The following is a 21233-nucleotide window of genomic DNA, read 5'->3' on the forward strand; positions in this document are numbered from 1 at the left end:
TTTCAGTCGCGTAAGAAGAGACACCCCGCTTTGGGCGAATACCACTCCTGCACCAGCTTCCTACGCAGCTGCCGCTGTAGCACGTGCAATTTGATGTGCAGATAAACTCGTTACATGGACTTTTTTTTTTTTTTTAGAAATTAAGAAATACCATGCCTTCCTTTTCAATTCTGTAAAGCAACGGATGCTGAACATACGAACCATTGCTAAATGTGGGAAAATTACACACATATTTGCTGTAGCATCGACTTCTGGTGCGACAGACGTAAAACAGCAACCAAAAGAAGAAGATGAGAGACGGACAGAAAGAAGGCAGTCAGAGTGAACACAGGCCAGCTGACGATGCAGTGAGCAGCAGTAGAGAGGGAGGCGCACATTTTGTGACAACAACAAGGTTCTAATGTTTTAGTCTTTGCCAAGCCAAGCATTCTGCTTTCTAACCGCATTGTCATTTTTAGTTAAGTAATGGACTTTACTGTTACAACTTTATTGTACTACAATGTACCCATGCATGTAGTCAAGCCTACTGAATTAAAACGTAAAAATAGAAAGATATGTAACTATGTTAATGCCAATGTACAAACTAAGGCTGCACCAATTGCAGTTTTCTGGCAGATTGGCGATTACCGATCTTTTGAAAAGCCTAACTTACCGATTCCGATTTTGGCCGATACCATTTTTTTTTGTCTGAAATGTTGCTCAATATATCAAGTTGCTGAACTGGCAACAATGGGGTGACTGTTGTTAACTGTAGATGTGCAGACATGACCTGGTCAGCCGGTTTGTCAGTCAAACGTCTCTAACAGGAGAAAAGAAAAGCACAGTGGTTGATATTTAGACCTTTGCCAAGGTTGAAAACATCAGTGGATAAGATCAGCTTCACATGTAAAAATCAGCTGATTACCGATCTCCCAAAATTGAGGACATCTGCATCGATAAAGATCTACTCTCCCCAAGATGCTGAAAGCTTAAAATAGCCTAGATAGCGTAGTGAGTGTTCTGACCCTTTTTCATTTACTCAGCTTGACCACCTGAATCAAAACTGTCTCCAGGAGTCAACAATGTACCTTTATGTAAAATAATATGTTACACACGATGTCTGAAGATAATTCTCAAAAATATGTTTGTACTAGGGTTGCACTGACTTATCGGCCAGCAGATTTATTGGTGCCTTACAGCTGCTACGTTGCTGCCTTTATTTCTTGTAATTTTGAATATTATGGCTGACAGATGATGAAAACCCAGAATTTAAAGGAAATACCCTGAGAAGTTGAGTTTTCAAAACTCATGCTGTCACACCTTTATCAGCAAATAATTCTTTGCCTGGGTCAGTCTCCTGCACAGTCATGGGGAAGACTGCTGACATCGACACCCCACACAGTAGAGCAAGCTTCAAAAGGTCAGAGTTAAATAACACGGTTGCTCACTCTATCCAGGCATAGTCATAAATGGTTGAGTGGAAGGAAAATGTGTGAAAGGAAAAAGTACACCAGCAGTAGGGACAACCGAAGCTTTGACAGGACTGTTAAGTGAAATCCATCCATCCAAGTATGTTGGGGCGATTAAACAGAAATGATCCGAGGCTGCAGTCAGTGCATCAAGAGCCACTACATACAGACTTAGGCTACACATTTCAATTCAATTCATTTATGTAGTACAAATACCCAGCAAATGCTTTGAGGCCCATTGCAAAAAAATCTTTTCAATTCATGGATATATACATTCCAACTGATCCTAGTTATCAAACAGTACAGTAAGTTCTGCTAGTTATTCAAAGTATCTTAACATTGTACTGCTGTATCAAGTCAGTGCTGAACCAGGCCAGTGTCAAAAGCGTCTTACCGGGGCTAAGAAGAAGAAGAAGGAGAATGGCTGCTCAGTGGTCCAGAGTTCTCCTTTCAGATTAAAGTTTGAATTTTATTTTGAAATTCATGACTTGCAGATTGTCGTGTTGGGGTTTCTGAACGCCGCCACGCTCAATGCAGACGATCACTTGGACATTTTCAATCTCTTCGTGCTTCCTTCTAATGATAGAGAAGCTGATTTCATTTCCAACTTGGCTCCTGGCAGCCAAAAGCTTCCAAAAGCTGCTTCAGTGACCATGGTGTTCCTTTATTTGATTGACCGTCGAACTGGCCCGCCCTGAGCCTCCCACAGAGGGCCGCCGCTATCAAAGCAAGCCGGTCAGTGCCGCTGCCACGCCGCATTTAACGTATGCAATATCCTAATGTCTTAAGACACTAAATTTTGAGTTTTTATTATCTGTAAGTCATTATCACTAAAATTAGAGGAGATAAAGGCTTGAAATATTTGCAAAACAGGTGTACTTGTGCTCATAGCTAAACGTCTTCCTACTCCACTGAAACAATAGTTTGATGGGGATGTTACCAGGTTTTTATGTGGAGATATTTCCTGCTGTCAAGCCGCTGACATTTAGAATTATCTCACGCCTTGGAATTTTATGGTCAATATTAAAAACCAAAAAGTTTTCAGCTACATTTTGCCAATCTTATTTAGTGCTTTGCCACATCAGCTGACATGTATGTCTTCATATTAAAAGTGAAACTCTTATTGAAAGATTATTTTAATTTACGGGTTGATTTGGCGCTTGCGTTTCTGTACCCTTGTTTTGCACAGTCAGATTTGTTTTATTTGGGACAAAAATATGTTGTGACTTTTCAAAGAAAGAAATTTGTAGCACAATAATAACTTTTGGAGGGTCTGAAGATGACAATGGCCCGACTCTGTTGCTACCACCTAATTGGTAGGATTTATTCTAGTTTGCATCGCTCTGCTTTAGTGTGACGCGGGTAACCAAAAGATCAATCGAATTCTTTTTCAATTGGGTCCCAGATGGGCTGGCTTTCTGTTTTGCTTCCTAATAAAGAACAAAATCTATTCAGCAACTTCAGTCTGCAGCTTTTACTGCATTTTTCTTTATTTAAAAAAATGAATTTTAACATTTATTCTTAGGCTACTTTTGCTTTAAAATACCGCCATTCATTTAGGCAATAAGTAGCACGTGAAGCATCAGTAAGGCTGAATATTCGCTGCTCGTGTGATTATGCAACCCTCCTCTTCAATTTCTCTCTTTTTTTTTTTTTTTGCACATCAAAGTTCTCTGGCAAATTTACAGATAGTTTGGCACAGAGCCCTTTGGTGGCTTCACCTTCTTCCTGTCTGTAACCACGGGACATTCGGCATAGCTCAGAGTTTAAAGTGAGTCAATTTAGATCCGAGCAGGCAGAGACGTGTTCAGACCTCGCTTTCATCCTGTCCAGATGCAACGCGTGCCAGAGGAGAAGCGCGTGGGAAGAGGGATGCATGTGCTGCTCTGGATGTTCCTCAGACACGAGGAGGAGGAAGAGCAGAACTGCAGTCTGTGGAGATAAACAAGTGTGCAATAAGTCAAAGACGGAAATATAAAGCAACTTCAGGTAAACGGTGTGACTCGTACATGCACTTACATTCGGAGGCATGCAAACTTGAGTGTATTAAAAAGTGAAAACCAGAAGAAAAAAAAAAAGAAAAGAAATCCTGAGTCATGCTGTGTGAAACAGAATGATAGCTAATGGATTTTCTTCAATGAGAGCAAGCCACTAATGAGGAAGTAAGAAAAGAGAGAGTTGCAGGGGGTCAGCAGACTAGGTCACATGGAGGGCTGATTGCTGTGCAGGTTGCAGGTTAAAAGGTCAGCTCTAAAACTCAAGATCTGATAACCTGGAGGTAAGCTAATTAAAAAGTTTCTTTTTGTGTATTAGCTTATTTTTAATAGGGACAAGTCAACAAATACTGAACACTTAAACATGTATTGTCTTAGCTAATGCCTCACCTTAGGCTTTTGTTTGCCGCTGTAACTATACATAGTTTTACCTAAATTCATGATGAAGATCGCTTACTTGAACTAAAGTGCTAACAAACCTAATCATGTAAAGGGTTTCCCCACTTGTGTAAATAAAGCAGCAATGTCAAACTAGATTAACAAACAGGTTGGACTGGACCTGCTGCAGTGCTTCTGCGACGACAACGGGACGCTCCCAAAAAGGCTCCCCGTCTCGGCTGGGAGCCTGACAACTCTGACGACGTTCACGTCATAAAACCCAATCTGCCGTGATCACGGTTCCTGCGTGATTCTAAAGCATCACTTTGTCGTTGTGAAACCATGAAATTTGACCCGAGCAACGTGTAAAATTACGCAATGTATTTCCAGATGGGACCTTCTCAGCTCTTCGTCGTGTTCCTCATGCAGACCTTTCACATCAGTTTGCGGCTTTGAATACAAGCAAAGTTGTTGGGCCCCATTAAACGTGTCATCATGCCCATCAGATTCTGCTGAGCAGTGTGTTTCTCAGATTAGATGGACTCTGGAAAGTCATGCGGTGACTCTGCTTTCACTGTCCAGCTGCTTCTACAACTGTCTTCCCTTTGTAGAATGAGCAATCCCGTTTTACCCCCTGTAGTTCATGGATGTTACGGGTTTGCAACTAAAATACTAGATAAAGCTTTTATATGGATAACGTGGTGCACATTTGCACCACAGTATTATATGCATAGTATAAAATGAAAATGCAAATATAAATGAGCATATTGAAGATATGCTATGCGGTAAAATTGCTAATTCTGTTTCCTGTAACGTTCTCAGCTACGGTAATTTTCAATCAAGTTCATGTTTGTTTATTTCATCTGAATCTGATCAAGCATTCACGGCAGCACTGATGGGGATTAACCCAGGTATTGATTTCATGGCTGTCGTACCTGAAACAATAACGACAGCCTTAGAGAAGCGATCCAGAATGTCCAATTTCTTGCAAACTCTTGAATAAGCATGTCTTTTTAACACTGCCAAGAGAAAGGCGGCATAAAAAAAGGCCAACTGAGTGTGAGCAGTGGGAACAGGTTTCTTACAGCAGTCGGAAAGCAGCATGTAGCCTGGAGACCTTGTTAGCCTCTCCCCTCTGATCAATGAAGAATGACAATGCCAGGGGCTAGGCAAAGTCCCGCAGGCGCCGCAGTCGGCCAACACATGCCAGAAGCGGTAGCTGCCCAAAATAGAAAGACCAATACAAACATGAGAGCTGCTTAAATTTTCATGTTAAATCTCCAACATATCATGCTTAGTGTCTCCCTCCGGTTCTCAACGCAGGTTTGTGTGTTGACGAATCAAAACCTCAGAGAATAAAAATAAAGGTGAGAGCTCGAATAAAACGAATCCTTGACTTGTGGAGATTTAAGACTAGTATGTCCACATTTAATAAACATGATTATTTTATTCGGCTGCAGTAAGATTTCACTTTTAAACAACTATAAAATTATGCTTTTCTGCCCATATATATATATATATATATATATATATATATATATATAATTTTTTTTTTTGACCACCACTGAAAATGGCACAGCCTTTAACCCTCTCAGACAGCAATGAGTTTTCTGTGCTAGCTTGCCCTCTAGTTGCAGTTTCAGGAAATTGTGGACAGCAGTGGACTTGCATGTATTCATCAAAGAAGGACAAACTCATTTTTCAGCATTTTTTATTTTTTATTTTTTAACACTTGGCTAAAAAATGGATTAACACATATGTCAAATATGCAATTATTTTCGATATGTAGTTTGCTCATCATGGTTTCATGAATTTATTTGACAACAAACTCTTTTAAAAGAGCAATATCTACATAAGCCCCAAATGACAACCAGGTGAAAAGTAGTTTTTCCTCTTAACAGTTTCACATCCGACAGTCTTCTGTCTGCATTTAAAGGAGTACCAAAAAAAAAGACGAGAAAAAATGTTAGAGGTAATTCATGCTGATTTCAGTTTCTGTAAAACTGACCTTGAATCTAAATCTTTAAAAGGTAGTTATTTTTTGTCCTCCATCCAGAAGTAGATTTATTCAAATTAAGACTCAATGCCAACAGCAAGCCTGCAGCTTACCACTTCCCTTTGTGTCACAGTTTTCCTTCCTTGCTAACCATTGATTATCAGTGCAATTTTTGGCTCATCTATTCTTTTTTTGTAGTTTTTTTTTTTTTTTATCCATCTCTGTTATTTGTTTCACCATCAATAAGATCTTAGTTCACAAGAGTTGTAGCTCTTGGTGTTTTGTTCATGGAGTTTCTGGCCAAATAATGTTTTTGTTTTGTTTTTTTACAGATGCTTTATATTTTGTTTATCTTCATTTAAAAGTGAAATGGTTTGTTCTTTTAGGAGAGATGACTAAAATATTAGCAATTAATGGTTAGGACTGACCTCAGCTGGAGAAACAAGAGCTCAGGCATTGAAGAAATTAGGAGAGGCGATGAAGAAGGAGTTTTGGTTGGTTTTAATGAAGTTCTGGAAAATCATTTGATAATTCACAAAGAAATGAGGAATGGGGTTGGTGGTTGGCTATTTGTAAGAAGGACTAAGACAACCACCACAGAGTGGCAAACCGTGATTTTTGGTCCCACTCTTTTAAAAATAGGATTGGAGACTGTGCTACAACTATTAAAGGATTGTATTGAGTAAGATTACCCATAGGATGTTGCAACCAAACCTTCGATTCAGGAGTTTGGTGGCTTTCTTCCTGGTTGTCCAGTCTACATGTTGCTTGTGGACGAGGATATGGCTTCCAACTGTGCAAGGCATTCTGGGAGCGGTCCTAGGAATGATTGATCTGAAGTGGCTGGATGAATTAATCTCAGAACGTCACTCCAGTCCGTCATGGAGAAAAATAAGGTGAGTCAAAAAGAAAAGTCTTATCTACGTTGTGACCTAGTGTATATGGATTATGATGGATGGATGGATGGATGGATGGATGGATGGATGGATGGATGGATGGATGGATGGATGGATGGATGGATGGATGGATGGATGGATGGATGGATGGATGGATGGATGGATGGATGGATGGATGCCATGTGACCGACTAGTGTGTGTCAAACTGGTTTGCTTATTACTGACAATGTGGCTCTTTTAGAGAAGAGATACAACACCTGCTAATGGCAATGCCTTAGGTACCATCTCCTCATTAGCATTGACACAAGAACTCTTGTTGATTTCTCCTTATATTGGAGGTTGTATTGTTGGTGGGCACATTAAAAACGAGTCTCTGATAGTTTTGGCAGAAGCATCACTTTTTTTCCCCATTTTATAAATGTTATTTCCACCACCAGCAGCAAGCTATTGTGCAACACAGTGAACTGTTCTTTGTTGTTGTTTTTTTTGTGCACAAACACTATCAGAGTCCAATTTGTCCTTTTTTTTTTAACGGTTCCAAGCTTTTTGGGACTGTTCCCAACACATTTCACAGCAAAAATTAAATCTGTGCTGTCAGGTTGTCATGCACGCAGCCAGTTGTCAAACGGTTAAGTTTGCTTATGCACCCATCAAGCTGGTGAGGAAATAGGAGGTATTAGATACTTTGCATGTACATCGTCATGTTGCGCAGCAGATGAAAATTTAACTGCTTCGGACAAGGTTCTGACATTAGGGTCAGTGCTGCATCAAGTCTTCTCCATTATGACAAGCTGGGCTTTAACAGTAAGAGACACAGGTTAATTAGTGTGATTCCTTGCCACTGTTGCTCTGCACCACTGACTAATTTAATGGTTTTATTACTCTGGCTTTCTGTCTAATTAAATTGCTCTAATCTTATTTGCAAAGTATTGCGAGGTGCAAGTTCAAGGTGCTCCCATGAGCTTTGGGTTTGTCGCAGTGGGAAGAGACACAGACTCGGATTCCTCGCTTTTTGAATAGGTGTCGCATTTTAAAAGAAATTAAACTCACAGAGAAGTTGCTTTTTCACCTCGGAACAAACCCCCGACGTTTTAATAAAAGATATATTAATTGCTAACACTGGTTAGCTTGATTCTGGCTGACGGCGAACCGAGACGTTTCAGAGGCGACTGTCAAATGAGCTTTATTGTATGTTTTTAAGTAGCTTTGAGAAAGATTGATGCTGCTTTTTAAATCATTTCAGTCCAGTGCCTATCCATTTTCAGAGTATTGATCTATGGTTTGTTAAGCCACTTCACTCTGACCTATGAATCGTTCAGGCATAAAAAGGCTCTTAAACATAAAAGATGAGTCATAGTTGTGTCTACACGTAGCAGAAAATTCAAGCAAAGGACAATTTGGGATTGTTTTTGGGCTCGTCATTCCCAGCAGCCTGTCAAAGAGACAACTGAGATGATTTCCCTGCACTGTTAGGAAAAACATGAAGTAGCATTTTATCACCAATAAAAAGATTCCCAAAGAGCTAATTGAACATTTTGGCATACAGTGGAAGAAGTAGGGAGTCTGGAGTCAGGGCTTAACTGTATTTTTTAAGATAATGCTCTCACTCTTTTTAAGAATTATACATTTACTTTTCTTCCAATTGTGCACTTTCCACTTTTAAAAAGGACTTTTGCTATATTATTGCCTTACATATCTCTTCTAATTTTCCTTTTCTATCTTACTTATAGTTTTCAAATAACTTATAGTTTTCAAATGATGACTTCATTTATCGATGTCTAACTAATCTGGTCCTATGTGGAAACATAATTGTGCCTTATAGTAACAAACCGTTTTACGAGCTACACCCAGCCAACCTTATATCACACCCCAATCTAAAGAAAGCACAGATGAGAAACCAAGTCATTGACTTATTAGCCTAGAGAGGATTACAAAGTAATTTTTAGGCTTTTTGGACTCTTGAGAACTAGAGAGAGATTCATTGCCCACAAATGGAGAATACATAGAATACATGGAGCAGCTTAGATTATTCCCTGGCTTGGCTGACCCACCAAAGTCACTCCCAGGTGGTCACAAAATAACCCAAACCACTGCAGAAATCACATAAATTAAGGTTGGGGTTCGTGGTATAACAATAAGATTGAGTCTGTACAAAAACTGCATCTATGCGAGATGAAATTCCTGAATGGTGTGTCCCCTTACATCTTGTGTAATATCAGAAAAACAATGTGCAACGTCAGGGCCTGAAACTTGAATGTTCTGGGGTGACGCAGCAGGACGACAGCCCAAAGTGTTTCAGCAGATCCTTTTCTAAATTGGTTGAAAAAACTGAGGTTGTCAAAGTCTAGACATGAGTCTGAATGAGATGATGTGGTATGACTTTAAATAGGTTCTCCAAAGTTTCTACTTAAAACAATTCAGTAAAGAATTGTGGGTCAAAATGTCTCCACAGACTTGTAAATGAATCATTGCTAATTATCACCAATGCTTGATAACATTGTTCCTTCGGCACAATCACTTATTAAGTTTAAAGGTAATTACTATTTCTCCAAGGGCAAAGTTGGTTTGGAGAGCTTTTTATCCTTCACATATTAAAATTTGTTTTTATTTCTCAGATTATCTTTGCCTGATTTATTGTGTTAAATTCCTTCCACAATCTGAAACATCTTTTTAAAAAAAAGCTAAATAAGAAATCAGAGGGAGAAAAAACACTTTTTCACAATATTGCATGTGGTGTCACCAGGTGCAGGGATAAACTCAAAATGAGCAAAAAGTAGTCAAAGTCCAAGGACAAGCCAATAAAACTGTCGACAACAAAAAGCAATAAAAAGAACTATTTAATATTACATGTGGCTCGAGGAAGAAAGAACGAAGAGGTAGAAAATCTTTACTCATGTCTGCAGCTCGTATCGTATTCTCTGTTTTCTCTTACCTTTCTAATTCAGCTGGGAATACATGGGGAGCATTTACAGCAACACCTGACTTTTTCAGCATCTCTGCACATTTAGCCTCAGGATGAGAGCAGTTCAGTCAGTGACTCCATGTTCACCAGCCACTTGCTGTTAGGTTGCATACCTTTCAAAAGAAAACAGAGTTCACATGTTTTTATATCCATCTGACATTACGTTCAGCTTCTGATATGGCTGAATGGTCGTGCAGTCAGAGTAGTCGATTAAGTTACAGTCTGAGTTTAGCCAAATGTCAGAAGTTATTGTTAGTTACTAAATGTTTAAACTCTTAACAAAAACAATGTGTCTTTTAGAGAAATCCATCAATGAAGGTGCTCAATGTTCAAGAGGGGCCACAGTTGGTTGCACTGTTGCTTTGCAGCAAGAAGGTCCGAAGGTCAAATGTCATCCTAAGATCTTCCTGCATGGAGTTTGTACATTCTCCCAGTGCTTCTCTCATTCATTGCTTTTCCAAATTATCCTCAGGTATGAGTGAGTGGATGCATGATTGTTTGCACTCGTGTACTGTATGTATTCAGCTAACTTTGGGTGCAATAAATCTCACTTTACATGGAAATTATTCATTGCACTGTAAAAACATCCGTATGCAGATGTGTGAGATCACCACTGCAAATACTCCCAGGAGCTACATCTGGAAAGATAAAATTCTGCTGGAGTATGTTTGACATAGACGCCCAAGAGTCATATGTGTGTTTATTTGGAAGAAGAATCATGACTCATATACTTTCAGATATGAATAGAGAAAAAAAAAACATAGTACCTTTTTCAAAGTTGTATAATTTCTCACTTCTTCAGAGAGATGTGCTGCTTGCGAGGCTGCAAAATCGCCATCATTTCACTCCAAACGTTGCGTGTTCCTGGCACTGCTCAAAATTAAACTCATAATAACCCTCCTCCACACTGTGCAGCTCTCGGATAGCAGATGGCATGTCCAGTGGTCCACCATGGCGGCTGAGATGCTGTTTGGAGTTTGCAGTGACGTAAATCACAGACCAATTAACTATTGCAGTCTGTTGACAATTAAATGCCTTGCGTGGAATATACGGCTTGTATGATGTTAGTATGAAAAATAGAGAAGAGACTGGAGATGAATCTGGTTGAGGAGGACTGAGGTGTTGTAGATATTGCAGGAGTGGGTTAGAAAATAAAATCCCAACTTTAAACGTCTCTCAGTCGGTTATCCAAGAATGGAAATAGCATGACAGAACCGCAAGACCTAGATGACCCTTAAACAAACAGCCCTGTTGGTCGTGGAAACTCTGGAGGAGCTGCAGAGTTCAGCTGAGAGAATCTGTCCAAAAAATTTGCCTTTCTCGAAGACTGCCTGGGAAAGAAAAAGACATAAAAAGTCCTGCTTGTTGCCTACTTCGCCACAAGCTGTGCAGGGTACATCATCCCTGAACACATCATCTCCTTGGTGATACGTGGTGGCAATATCATGGTGTGGGGACGGTTTTTCTTCATCAGGGACAGAAAAGCTGGTCAGGATTGAAGAGAAAATGGATCGAGGTTAAAATGGGGTAATCCTGTGAGTCAAGCTGTTTAGAGGATTCAGTGAGGAGGAGGATAAACTTTCAGCAGGACAACAACCTTAAACATACAACCGGAGCTTTAATGGAATAATTTAGAGGAAATGGGATTCATGTGAAAGGATGGCAAAGTTGAAGTACAAGCCTTAAAAATCTGTGAAAAGGCTTGAAAACTGATGAAAACATATGATTTTATTTCAATATATCTAAGCTTGAAGAGGAATGGGAAGGAATGTTCTACAAAATAATGTAACCGGGCACAATAAAAAAAACTTTAAAGGATAGCAATACTTTTGTAAAAAAAAAAAAAAATCTGCTCCTGATAACTCTGGTAGTTCCCTACAATTTTACTTTATCAAATACAAAAATGACAAGACTGTAACCATTTCAAGACATTTCTTAACCAAATAGCCTTTGAGTTGACTGCAGATAGCTGCATTGTGTTCCCACATGCCAGACGCAGTTATGCATGTCTGAAAAATGTCTCACAACCACAGCCTGTTTCGATTTTTTCTTTTTTGTAGATGCATTCTAGAAAAACAGTGCATCAAAATATGTCTTTGAACTTTCATAGCTTTAACAATTTATGTTTGCCCCCCCCCCAATTAGATCTTGGTTGTTGCTGTGTAATAAATTATTAACAAACAAGGTGTTGTTCAGATCTTTTTTTTCCTTCTTCTTCTTTTTTATGCTGAAGCCGGATCAGAGTCTGATCTCATTAGCGTGTGGCCCAGTATCAGCTTTGAACTGCAGATGGTGTCAGCCGGTCAACAATAAAATTACAAGCGACTTGTCAGGAACGACATTCGTTGTTGTTACCGGGGGTAATTTTGCTTTTCTTTCTCTCTTTTTCCCCTTCGCCATGCCCTTGCGGGGACGTTGCCACTCATCTTGATGGGACCGGCAACAACCAGCGACAGGTCTCATTGCTTGACAGACACGAAGTGAAACACCCGAGACAGATGCGGGCGCCTGAAGTCGCGGCGATCCTATTTACTTTGAAGCTCTCGTCCCTTTCAAGCAAACAAATAACGTGTATATAGCAAGTCGAGCAAAAAAAAAAAAAAAAAAAGACACACAATGACGGCTTAGTGCACCCACACAAAGAAAGTCTGTGCAGTGTCTTCCGCAGATTAATGTGGAGCGGTAAAGAACGCTTTTGTTTCACCGCTTTAACAAATTGCACATGATAGAGTTCAAAGCTGGCCCTGTTCGTGCCTCCATGTTATCTGGCATGAGCTTTTACCATAAAATTCCCAAAGGTGTGTTCGTCAGACTACAGCAGGTTAATTTGCTTCTTTTTGCGCTTTGAATGAAGTCGTGCGTTGCCAAGCGTTGTTGTAAATCAGCTGCGCCACATCGGCCATTGTGAAAACTTGAGGAACGTTTCTACCTTTTCTAGGTCATCGTTGTACATGTGAGGTAACGCCGTCCAGCTTGTGGAACGTCGTGTCCTTTTAGGTCACGATGTCACGGGTTAGTTCAGTTCTCAGTGCATCGTCGTAACGACAAACACAGGATCGATGACTTCCTGAAGCTGCCAGAGTTTTTTCCAACATGCCCAAAAAAAATGGGTGCCTGCCTGATTTAGCGGGAGATTCTATTATGTTTTCTAAAATTGTCAGATATATAAGAAACAATGGCGAAATTGTCTATTTCTTCAGAAAACAGTAGTTTTAGTGGTTTTAAAGTAGAAAACAATAAGCTCAGTGGCTGTAGTATTACAGCTCCATATCTAACTTTGTTGTTGAAATGCAAAGCAGAAATTCAATATGATATTTATATTGTTTAGAGCTCAAGGGACTAAAACACATTTCCTTTACGGACGGATGGTAACTTTATCCAAGCCAGGAGGCAAAAACTAATTTTAATATAAACCCACAAGGTCCTGCACAGAGATGCAACACAAATAATCCATCACAAAAGAAATAAGGTTGGTTTCTATGGGAGTGTGTGTCAATTCCTTTAACATACTGTAAGTAGTTTTGCTGAATGTAAAACATTTTGAAGGATTTCTGAGTCTCTTGGTTGAATTCTTTTGTGGATATGATGATGTTTAAATCCCATTTTCAATATACATTTAAAATCTTAATGTGACTGCAGTTGCTTTCCGAGTCAGAACTTTCTAATTTCCAAACCGCTCACTACTTTGTTGGTGAAACGTAGGTGATGATATATAACATTAGAGAAAACTGTCGGTTCTTAAATCCATGTTTTGTCTTTGACTATTACTCCAGAAAAAGTTAACTTTTCAACAAAACAAACAAAAAAAGTTTGATATAAGCGACCTGCTCTTTTAAACCTTGGCTTTGTTAACTATTGAGAAACGAAACTGAAATGGGCTTTTATCAGGCATTTGGCAAAAGGTGTAACAAAATTGTTTTCATTAGTTGGAATTTATTAAAACTAAGTTGATGAGGACAAAAATAATTAACTTACTAAATGATGATTTGATAATTAGCCTTCCCTTTAAAATCTGAATTAATTGGCTATTTAGATCACTAAGAATGGTAAGTGGTTAGGAAGCAATTTATTTTTGCTCTTTAAACTCGACTTTGCTTGAATGAGTCGAATGCGCTCCTCAGTCTGAGATGATGAGCAGCATTACTTCACAGTTTCAGACTAAAACCTTCGTGGTCATGGAAATAATTGGCCTTCCCTGCTCTGGTATTTAATTTTATTACATAAAAATCAGGTTTTTACTCGTGTAATTTCTTTGTTTCATTCATTTGCACAAGCACGGACTGCAGCTGAAATTTTTCAATGGGATTGGAGAATTATCAAAACAAATTAAAATAGCTGCCAAATGCTTCATGCCAAACAGTTAGAGCTTTGTAAATAAATTTAAAGCAATATGTTAAGATTGCTTTTTACACATCTACTGTTTATGTTTGAGGCAGGAGTTCTTAATTTGGTTGCACAATTGCCACGCATGGATGGGCGGGAAGCCGACAGACATTACATGAATGAATGAATATGTGTAACAGTGTCATCTTTTGGCAAAACCCCAACATTTGGCTTTGTGTATTTTATTCTTTTTATTTCACAAACACTAACACACCGTTGGCTTGCCACAATGAAAGGTGTCAAATTCATTGTGGAAAAAAAACAACACTGGGTCAGTTCAAACCAGACATTAGCAGACGCTGTAATAATAAAAAAAAAAAAAGAAAAGAAATGTTCCTCACTGTCCACACAAGAATAAATTTAATTAGACCAAATTGCTAGGGATTTTGGTCAGCTGGCGTAAGAATCATTCTTTGTACATGCTAGAAAGAGCTACATGTTCCCGTTTCATCTTGCAAAGGTCCTGCAAATAGATTAGATTGTCTGGATCTCCCTCTTCAGGTTTAGCTCTGGACTCTGACTAGGCCGTTTCAAAACTCTAATTCTTCTCTCATTCAGATTCACAGATAGATTTACAGTGAATCTGGAAAAAAATAAAATCCTGACACCTGTGAGTATGATGTTCTTTCACTGCTGCGCTGATGTGTTGTTTCTCATGTCAACAGACTCGATACATGTGAACTCAGATGAGTTCAATTTTTCATCCTGTATGCAAAATGCTACGTGTGTCGATGGGAAGATGGATTGAGCCAAATGGAGGATAAATCCTGGAAGAAAATATGTTAGCAAAGAAAAGTAAGGGGAGCAGCAGCAGAGCCACCTTGGCAGGAAGCAATTATTCTGTGGTAGATGGCACCATTTCATACTGGGAACAAGACTGGACCACAAGGAAATACACAGCAGATGGGTGAAATAGCCTTCATTTAATTCAAGAAAAAAATCTCTGAAAGGTTTTCATGTTTCAAGTATAACTTGATTTTAAAATTTCTATACATAACTTGTTTTTATTTAATGATGATTTCAATACGTACCAAAATGATTCTGATTCCAGTTCTTTCTTCAATCTGTTGCAGTTTCTAAAGTCTCCAAGCTGTCACTGCAGCATAAAGTGATTCTGCAAAGTCTTTACGTTAACACACTCGCATAACACACTTCTGAGAATCGTATTTGTAAGAATAATTTTCTCTCCATTTTACTAATTGTACAATTTGGGTTTATCCATCATTAAGAACTACAAAAAAATAAATAAATACATTGATGTTTGTGTTTGCAACGTGACAAATGTCTTGCTTGTGAAAAGTTCACAAACAAGGCAAAGTAGCGGCTTGCGTCTTTAAAAATGTTGTCCACGCTGCACCTTGCAAAACCATTTGGAGCCAGTATCCATAATTTCTTGTTGTGCAAGTGTCTCCTTGTAAAAGTTTTTTTTTTTGTTTTTTTGCTGTTCAAGCAGATCAGGGGGGATCTTAACAAGCTTTTCTTGGGATTTGCTTACGTAGAGAAACTCCAAACTACGGAGAACGGAGATAGAGGTTGGACACAGCGGTTTCTGCAGGTCCCATTAGTCAAACTGCAACCCGTCCACTTGTAAAAATGCCATTCCACATGCAGCTATATATTTGATACTGGTGCTACATGGGCTATTGAAGAAAAAAAAAAGTAGAAATACAGCAACAAAAACCTCTCAAAACATAAAGTTCACAGCTGCCACATACAGAAAAAGCACACTGAGTGGATCACCAATTTCCACTGGACAAAGTGATGATGCTGGAACTTATTGTTGTGAACGGCTTCACTGCCAGGCTATTCTCCCGTCACAGAAACTAAAATGCGTATGCCAGCGCAGCTGCAAACAAATGCTGTTTTGGTCTGGTGAGGCATATCCAACGCACATCCACTACTGAATCACCATACAAAAACTCAACGCCCTTTCAGGGACCGACGGGCTTTTCGTGAATCCTAAACGATTCTGTACGTACCACCCACACTTTCTGCCTCAAAGCACTCAGACACACACATGCTTTCATGATAAATCTGTGTGCACATCTGCCAGACCGTCCCCCATCTCCCCACAGCCTCTCTCCTCCCATTCAAGCTCCAACCCAGCCCACCGCCCCTTCTTTCAGTCCCAGACTCATTTGATTTGGGGTGTAATCGCAGCCTCAGATCTGTGGAAGAGTGTGGAGAGGAGCGATTGTCGCGCTCCACTGAGTCCTGAGGATGAATTAGAAAGAAACTGAACTCCAGAGACACAGCGGCGCTATAGACGGGTGCAGCACGGCTAAGAGCCCAGATTGGCTTTGTTCTTAAAAGCATGAAACCCTGACATTAGACATCACAGAGGTGTAAGAGCGTTCATGTATCAATCCATCAATCCATTAAATGTTTACAAGTAGAGGGTCTCCAGCATGCTCACTGACTTTGATTAAACTTAGTTCCTGTACATTTCCTCTCACTTGGCTCCAGCTACCAGAAACAGCAGCAGGTATCAAAGGTGTTTTATTTTCTGTGGTTTCCACGTCTTGAGAAAGAACAGGCGAACATGCAAAAAAACAAAACACCACAGGGTAAAACTGACACTCTTCCAAACCTAGCCAAAGATGAACAGTACTGTGAAAAGTAGCTGTTTGACGCTCTCATTAGCCATCATTTTAAAATCCGTTGTTTCATCAGACATGGGAAACATTATAGGGGCCAGTGGGTTGAGTAGCTTCTAATTTTGATGTTTATGAAGAACGTAATATTATGAAACTTACTGACAATGCAATTTCAAATTAGTGTTCATGGGATTGGAAAGTCAATGAAAATCAACAACAATATCACCCTGTTTATAGACTAATGTGATTATCTTCGGCTAATTTCACATGCTATGTTATTGCTACCAACAGCGCTTGCGAGAAAACAAAGTCGCCGTCCCACACGCCTGCATATAGATGTTGTCAGATTTGCTCTGGACTTCCGGTACAATATGAAATTGATGTTTGCTTCTGCCACAGTGGATAACCTTTAAGCTAAGACAAGTCTTTGTGTTGGAGGCTAGTAATCAAGTCCCTCAAACTGCATAATTACTCCAGCAGCCAGTGTTGGACCCGTCAGCCACCAGTGGTTCTATATTAAACTGAGGTGTGGGCTGTAATTATATTAAGGACACACAGAGCATCAATTGAAGCGTCTGGGGGACAGAGGAAGATATTAAACTGCGTCTCTGGTGTGCTCTGGTGTTAAAGATTGAATCTAAACACACAACAATAGGTTGCGATTAGAGAGTCAGTCGTAAAGTCTTAACTGTTGACATTGCCTAGCAAAAGCTTGCTCTAAATTGGGTCCCACAAGAAATTAGCGAGAGTTCTGTGTGATAAATATTCCGGGTGAGTCTACTTTGGGCGAGGTGATCCTACAGAGTCAGCCCGGCGCTCCGAGTCGCGGCCCTGAGATCATCGCCGCCGAGATTCAGGAGGGAGAAGCTTTGGAGTCAGGGAGCACTCGCTCTGCAGGACACTCCAGGCCTTCGCGGAGAATGATTTATTCAGCAGGCGAGCGCAGCAGCACGCCACGGGGGCCTCCCCTGCCATCGTTTAGGTGCAAGCGCCTGCTTCATTTATCCACACTTTTATTGATTAATTCATGGCGGTGATTAAAGTTTCAAAAGTTGCCAATTGTCCTTCCCGACGTCTGACTTCCTTGTCGATCTGGAGCCAGAAGGGACGACTGCCCTCCCGATAATGGCGGGGGAAAAGACGCCGACGCTCTGGAGCGTTTACTTCCTCGTCACACGTGGGACCGGTCCGAAAGATCCCTTCTCTGAATATTTCACAAATTGCAGCCCATTATATTCAGTCTTTTTCCCCTCCTCCTCCTTTTTTTGTTACCCCGTGTGAGATTGCTTAAATATTGATGATATGGTAATTCATCAATAATTGTGGGCTGCTGGGATAACAGCCCACATATGTGCAGTGGAGAGTATCAATTAAGCAGTCAATCACCTCTCGCTTAGCGCGTGCAACGATTCTGAATTAGGCTCAGGGTTGTTTTTTTTTTGTTTTTTATATATTTTTTTGCTCCAAGTCAGGCCATCCACAAAGAGTTATATAATAAAACGTCCAGTCTCCATAGACAAGAGACAGATCTCATTGTTCAGAAGACCTTGAAATAGTAGGAGAAAAGGAAACAACAGGGAGCAAGAAGGAAATGAGAAAAAATAATTAAATAGCTGATGAAAATGAAACATTTCTAAAAACTGATTGTGAAACAAGAAGCCAACTGAAGCCCACAAAATCCCAGAACTCACTCTGTTATAGCTACGTAAAGGCCAAGGTTCTTCTTTACAAATGTGAGTAAACCTTTAGAAAAAAAGGCTATTAAAGCTGCAGTATGTAGCTTTTATAGAAATATGTCTTTAAATCATTGCTAAAACTGTCAAAATGTCGTAACAGAATAACATGGTGCGGTTCTGTCACCGCTCCCCGTCAGTAGCAATCAATTAGAGCTAGGAGAACGGCGAATCAAGCTTGTGTACGTGCTACTCACACTCTGTCAGTCTTCTTTATAACAGAGTAAAAGGAAAACTATTGCTGTAACGCTAAAAACTAACGCTGCATATCACTTTGGAAAAACGATCCCAAATTAAGGCATGCAACAAACGGGAGCCTGATGGAAATATGGATGATACTAAATAAATATAAATAAATAATCCTGGTTCTATAAACTACACAGATGGTTCTAGGTCCAAACTGTCAAAGTGCAAGAACAAACATGCAAGTTTTTAAATGTAGCTCCCAATGACAAAAAAAAGGAGGAAAATAATCAATCAACCTATTTGTACTTTTTGCTTGAAATTGCATTTTACATTTAAAGGTTCAAATAAATTTGACTTCAAAACGTTGCTTGTCCGTTGCCTCTAATACTTCTATGTCTTTAGAGTAAATCGGTTGACCAAGCTATTTGGAGACCTTACTTTCACAGCAGCACAAATTGATAAGATCAGCCTTTTCCACTGGAACTCATGGCTCATCTTCAATTTTTATAATTGGTTTTGGCTCACTGTTTAAGCAGGGATTAGTTTATTTACACTTCATAGCTTTAAGTAACAAGCTTTAGCTTCAAACTGATTCAAGTTGTAACTTCTTTAAGCAATTTGCAGGTCTGTCAGCACTTTTTTTATTTTTGCGAAAAAGAAAATTCTGTATCTGAAAACTCAGCAGCATGTGATGAAAGAACTTGCCAGGATGTAAAATAGATATATGGGGGAAAAAAATAATACAACTAACACATTGCAAAAGAAGAGTAAAAAGAACATGAAAAATTGAAGCAAAACAAGAGCTCAGAAGTGCTGGAACAAGACTAAAATCTCCCAGGGGAAGTCATTACAAATGAACTGGCGAGCGGCAAAATCAGCAAAGACCAGATTTGTTACGGCTAAAGTCACAAAGTCAAGAAACATCAAGTTCAGCATATTAAAATGGGAAATAAAGTAAACCAAAGAGCATTTAATACGGTTAAAAGAAAAAAACAAGTTGGAAAACAAAAATCGACAAGGTTGCTGGAAGAAGGTCTTTCAGCTCCTAACAAGTTCAAGAGCTTTGATAGTGAGGTAGTAGGAGGAACGTTTCACATGACAATTAGTGCAAAAAATGTATCTGATAACTGGAAAATAAATAGTAGAAGTACAGGAGAGCAGTGAAGCTAGCAGATTTTAGCATGACGTCGGAGCTGGATGTTCTTCCTGCAGAGCAGGAGCCGACTGATGTATGTATTTAGGATCAGGTGCACAGCAGTGGCTGCTGATCTGATCCCAGTCCGGCTTTGAATACCAAACTGAGGCTTGATAGATTATCAGAAAATTCAGATCATCCCCTGGGCAGATAGTCACATTACATACTTACGCAACTTGGATATCACTGAAAGTAAGGAATTAACACATTAGTTGGCTTACAGTGCAAAACACACTGAGTTTTAAAAGCAAACCAAAAAAATAATTGCATTGTTTCTATCCTTTGACTTTCCTTTATAGGTTTTCAAGGCGCTAGTTGCCTTTATTCAGCAGTAAATGGACAGGAAGAAGGACAGGGAGCAAAGAGGAAGCCAGTAAATGGCCTGGGGTCAGGAATCTAACCTGGGATCATTGAATTGAGGATTGAATTTGTCTGTCACGACAAAAGATTTTGCTGGACGATAAGTAGTTCCGGAAGTAACTGTGATAAACGATAATGTTCTTTTGAGACCATTTTCAAGTAATATCATGGTAATGGCAAAATAATGCAAGAGTACGTTCTAAAAGATCTGCGAACTTTAAATTCTAATGAATTTGACACCGGAAGACATTTTAAATATCCAAAATGAATAAACAAAACAAATCAAATTAATTTTGAAGTCTTTGTAAATAAAATCGTCCTTAAAGAAAAAAGGGCTACTAGAGACCAAAGCACCAAACTGAAGACTTTTATCATCCAGTTTTTGGTAGAAAGAGGGGAAAAAAAGAGAGAAATGATAAATCATGCCAATGGAAATCATTGAGTTTGTTTTCATTTATAACGCGATTAATGGATGTATTGATTATTGTGCATATGTTGGCCCTGCTCTACCACTGATCCATGTGCCTTTCAGAGCAAGAGTTTTTTTGTGGACGGGTGTCAAAGCAAATATGCCGAATCAAAAGGCTGTACACATTGGACCCGTCTTTGGACCACCTTAATCCACACAACAGATCTGTGGATTTCAACCAAGTGCTGTTACCATAGATACCGTGGACGCAGGCTGGTGGGCCCACATTACTGACAAGAGACTCCTGTCGCTGTTTCGGCGTCGAAACACGAGACAGGTGCTGCTCCCGTTCAAAGTGCTGTTTGTTCCCCGACATCTGAAGGGCGACGTTCCTTCTTCTGATGTCCTACGAACGGGAAAAAACACAATTTAAGTTTCATTACAAGGCTTGATATAAAGTGATGCAAGTCACAACTCCATGTAACGAGATCTGAGACTTTTTGGCGAGCGCGCGATTCGTTTTCATTACATTTTCTTTCGCAGATTCATATCAGATTTACTCTCGGATTGGTTGTTGAAATCGAACTCGCGTTTATAATAAGACCACTTGACATTTCGCTTGTTTCATGTTAAACAAGTTGCTGCAACTTACATCATGAAACTGTCCCTGCCCATTTGCAACACTTTCCACGCAGT

Source organism: Poecilia reticulata, chromosome 21 (assembly GCF_904066995.2).
Source record: "Poecilia reticulata chromosome 21, P_reticulata-male-v2, whole genome shotgun sequence".
Classification (NCBI taxonomy): Eukaryota; Metazoa; Chordata; class Actinopteri; order Cyprinodontiformes; family Poeciliidae; genus Poecilia; species Poecilia reticulata.